Source organism: Sinocyclocheilus grahami, unplaced genomic scaffold (genome assembly GCF_001515645.1).
Source record: "Sinocyclocheilus grahami isolate Dianchi unplaced genomic scaffold, SAMN03320097.WGS_v1.1 scaffold27.1, whole genome shotgun sequence".
Lineage (NCBI taxonomy): Eukaryota > Metazoa > Chordata > Actinopteri > Cypriniformes > Cyprinidae > Sinocyclocheilus > Sinocyclocheilus grahami.
The window spans coordinates 327,717-332,938 of NW_015505206.1; the positions used below are offsets into that span (position 1 = coordinate 327,717).

Genomic DNA, 5,222 nt, shown 5'->3' on the forward strand with positions numbered 1-5,222 from the left:
CTGATGTAGATGTGCGTTCGCTCTCCTTTTATACCCGCGCTGCGGGGCGGGGTGCGCGTGGCGAAACACACACGCCAACTGTCATTGGCTTGTTTAGTTAACACTCGAAGGTGATTGGGCTCTCGGGCGAGATCCCAATTCGTCAGTCACGACTGACGTAACGTAGAACTTCTTTTTATCATTTTGAATAGTATGTTCATATTTTTACTTGAAGATCTACATTTAGTAGCACACAATTTAGTATATATTTTAGGAGTTTAATTATTTTATTTGTTTTCTCCTAATAGGCTGCCTGGGTCAGTTAGATGGTAAGTTGTCACGATCCAAACTCATGTTCAGTCACACAGAGAGTTTTGTTTTGAATGTGTTGTAGTTTTTTGTGCAAACATGGAATTCTCACATGTGATCTTTTCTCTCACCAGTATGTGGTCAAGCCCCCCTCAACACCAAGATTTTTGGAGGGGAGAATGCAACGGCAGGCTCTTGGCCGTGGCAAGCCAGTGTAGCAGAGTGAGCTATAGACCCAGTATAATTGGCTGGCGTTACCCAAACAGGTGAACCCTATCAGTGTTCATACTTTATCATGGTTGGGTAAGTTTCATGAGCCAATTAGTGCCTGTGTGCCTATAAAAGGGGGAGTGTTTGGTTGCTTGGGATGCATCATCCTTGGTACCACCCCTTTGTGACATGTGGTGCTTTGAATGAGTGCCAGCAGTTGGGTTATCCTCCTGTCTGTCGTGTGCTGGCTGTTGGCCAGTTTTCAGGTTTGTCCCGGTTTTAAAAATGCCTTTTTGCCTGTTAAATAGAGGCTTATTACCTTGTTTGTTTTTAGATATGGGCCTGCCAGTAGCTGTAATCCTGAGTGGTGAGCGACCATGTGTATTGCAGCATTGTACTGTTTTCTTGGTAGGTATGGCTAGTTTTAAAGTTTGTTTTAAACAAGTTTTTATGCATAACTTTCATTTAATGTCCAGCAGGATTGATTGCACGTCCAGGGGTTTCTAATGATCTTAATTGAAGCCTAATGAACCTCACGTAACTGACTGCTCTTCTGCTCTACTCTACTTTACTCTGTTTTGTTCTGTCTGGAATTCATCTGGGTCCGTCTGTTATATTATGTTTGGTGTGTGGATTTAGGTGGGAGGGGTTGGCCATGGTACCTTGTACTGCGTGTCCACATGATTTAAAAATGTAACCAAAATTTAACCCAAAAGGTTGGGTTAGTCCTATTTGACCCAACATTGGGTTGAAACAACCCAGCTTTTTTTTAGAGTGTAGATGTGGATTCATAATAGTGAAATTAAAACTGACTTGTATTTACAGTAACAGGGTGTCTGACATTGTGATCTACTTGAGGCGTCTGACCCAAAACGGCTCAAACCCACATGAGATATCCATGTCAGTGATTAAAGTCATCAAACATCCTAAATATAACAGTCTTGACAGCAGTCTAGCAATGCTCCAGCTCTCTTCTTCTGTGCCTTTCACTGATTACATTAAGCCAGTCTGTCTGGCTGCTGCTGGTAGTGTATTTGCTGCTGGTACAGAGAGCTGGGTCACTGGATGGGGCCTAAACGAAGGTGAGAAACGTTACTTCAAAATTACACCCAATCGAGGTTCTAAAATTCTGGAACAACATAATGCCCTTCATGATGTTTCCACTGATCTGTATCTTTATTTTGTGTGATAGAAATCAAGTTTCCTGACATACTGCAGGAAGTGGAGGCCCTTGTTGTGAACAACATTGAATGTAATGATGCCTATGGAGGCATCATTACAGACAACTTGATGTGTGCTGGATTTTTAGATGAAGGAGAGAAAGCCCAATGTTTGGTAAAACATCAGTCATTCATTTTTATCAGGCACTGTTTATCCAATATGCATGTCTTTTTCTATCAAACTCAGAGACTAGAACTGTTATCTCATTCTTGCTTCATCTTCTGTGTCTCTGTACCACATTACTGCATCACTTCTGTTACTGTAGAGGTGTAAATATAAAGTGTTTGTCTCTGCAGGGAGATGCTGGAAGTCCACTGGTCACTAGGCAGGGCTTCACATGGATTCAGTTTGGAGTTGCGGTCTATTCTCATTATTGTGCTGAACCTGGTTATCCTGCTGTATATGTCAGGGTGTCTGAATATCAGGACTGGATCAGCAGTTACACAAGGAGCAGCGAGCCTGGATTTGTCTCATACCCCTCTCATTCTTTCTGTGATTGATGGAGGCTCAGTCAACCTCCTCTCATTTTCCCTTACTCTCGCTTTCTCCATCATACCTCTCATCTTCTTCCACTTTTTTTAAAGATTATGTGAGTCATGATAATTTTATGGATACACTTCTGTAATCATGATGATAGTTTGCTGTACACAGTCTCATTATTAGGTGAAATACGTGTTTCTTCTTATAATCTTTTCTTTGACGTTAACCTTCATACTGATTGGATCCTGGGGTCATCAATATGTTTATAATGAAACAAAACTTTGATTTAGTTCAGCATGCTTTTAAAAAAAAGAACATTCACTGACATCATTACAAGTGCACTGCATGGATGTTTTTAAATATGATTTTATTAAAATAAAATCAGTATATTTTGCAATGTGATCATATATAAATTTGACTGTATTTTCAATGCATGTACTAATCATTTACTGTGTTGAATAAAACGAAATAAAAATATAAGATTGTGATGTTTTTAATTATTGTAATTCAGTTGTTTACCTGTATGTTTAAAGCGTCATAAACCACATTCCATACATTTGGGACATTTAAAAAATATACACATTTTAAATTTAAAATACTGATGCTGGCATTTATTGACATGGCTGACATGGGACAGACATATGTAAAAAGAATGTTGGTGTGAACAGTCATTATAACAAGCAACAAAACACATAAAAACTCTTGTTGAGATCCTATATTAATCCTAAATTACAAAAGAAAAACAAAAATCTATATTGCTTTTAAAAAATGGACTACACAAACCTTGTAATGTTCTAAACACTACACTTTACACTCTTAAAAATAAAGGTGCTTCACGATGCCATAGAAGAACCTTTTTGTCTAAATGGTTCCATAAAGGACCTTTAACATCTGAAGAACCTTTCTGTTTCACAAAAGGTTCTTTGTGGCGAAAGAAGGTTCTTCAGATTACAAAAAGGTAAGAAAGAGATGGTTCTTTAAAGAACATTTGACTGAATGGATCTTTCTGGAACCAAAAAGGGTTCTTCTATGGCACCGCTGATGTGAAGAATCTTTTATGCACCTTTATTTTTAAGAGTGTACACTGACATTTCAACACTACTTCACACTTAACACTATTTGTTACTTTATCATTACCTGCACTACATCCTAATTCATTCATTCATGTATGTATTTATTTATTTATTTTCATTGTTTTCCTGATTTGTCACATATTGTGTATTCTTTTATATTATTGTCTTTGTAATTTCTTGTTACTTGGTCCTTTTATCATCTTCCTTGAGATGCATGGACAAAATGAGAATTTAATTTATATTACAGGTGACAATAAAGGTATTGATTTTCTCGACTCTTGAAAAATATATTGTATTGTGATTATAGTTGCTTATAAAACAGGCAGCTTGCAAACACGTGGAAAAGCCCCAAAAACATTCAGTTCAGCATGATTATACTACAGGTATCTTGATACAAAGTGTATTTCTGTGAATGTCTTTTGTATTGTTTTTGATATATTTTTTACTGTCCTGCTTCCTTGTGCACTACAATTGGGGTTCGGTTTATATTTAGCATCATGGCACTGTTTGGCATGACATCTATTTTCCTTGTTTGTCTCTGCATAATGGGAAAACTTGAAGTTGAAGGTTTGTTAAATTGCCTTAGCATTGACTTGGTGGTAAACAACCACTGTAGGAATGCGGTTTAGCATGTCTCATTTGGCACAGCATTATCAAGATTGGCATAGCATTATAGAGATTCACCAATGTTCATGTGACTTCTCACTAACGCACTGTATCACAAAACTAGTAGTATCATGATATTTTACAGCAATGTACGCAGAAATTATGATTATAATTATTATAATGAATTTAAGAATAGTACACAAAAATGTAGTCCACAAATTAGAGTTAATTTCTTTACTTTCACACAGCATTGCATGCTGTATCTTTTCTTGAAGTCTCACTCAGTCATTTTATGATTACAGCTCTTTGATGATGGCCGAGCTGTGTTTTTTACTTTTATTTCAAATATTTTCTTTAAAACTTTAAAATTGATTAGCAGTTAGATTCTGGAATCATCAGTATGGTTGTAACCAATGTTTTATATAATTCTGCATTTTTTTTTAAACCATTCTAATTTACAATAATTTACAATGTGTGTCTCATAAAACATTGGTGTATGGATTTGATACTTGCCAAAATAATGCAGAATGCAAAGCATCCCGGAAATAAGTTTCTCTTTTATTATTCACATCCTCAATCTCTGTGAGAAGTGACATTTGAGACTGGTGAACCACAGCTGATGGGATTCAATACAAACACACTTTATTCACTTTATTAAAGGATATTTTGACTTATAATACTAATTACTCCATCTCAAGATCTAAATGTTTGTAACTGGTTATAACCACGTAGTTTAATGCAATGTAATTTCATCTTTTTCTATTGAAACTCACACTTATCATTTTCTTTTCACTTACTCAACATGAATAAAATAATGTAAGAATTAATTTTAGGAATTTGCTTTGCAAATACATACTCCCTACATACAGCCTAGTATATCAAAGTCAAAGGACATTTCTGAAATAATTATACCAATCCAGACATAAAAGACATAAATAAGAAGGAAGGAGAATGTAAAACATATTCCATTCAATTCAATTTCATTTAATTCATTTATTATTTTATTTTATTTTCAAAGGTGCATAAACCTCACTGTATTGAGATACTTATTTCAAAGTTCAAACTAACGATTATAAAACACAAAAGGGAAGAAAAAAGTACTGTATTTTTTACATCGAAGCTCCGAAGCTTGAGCCAGAAAACTAGCCTACACATTAAACACTTAAGTACTGTATCGGAACTTGATTCATGTTTGCAAACGCATGTGATCTATGATGTCTGAAGCCTCGCTCGTCTCAGGTTTCATAGGTAGGCATAATTTTGGCATAAAACGCTTGTTTTGTTTACTGTGTGGAGACGTGCTGAAATCGCGTTTGGTCTCCTACTGTATCGTGTACTTTGTCA

At 36.0% G+C, this 5,222-nt stretch overlaps 1 pseudogene; it reads left to right on the forward strand.

Moving 5' to 3' along the window:
• The window catches only part of LOC107568168 (serine protease 27-like), a 2,937-nt pseudogene extending 404 nt beyond the window's left edge, over positions 1 to 2,533 (forward strand).
• Positions 2,534 to 5,222: the final 2,689 nt, after the last annotated feature.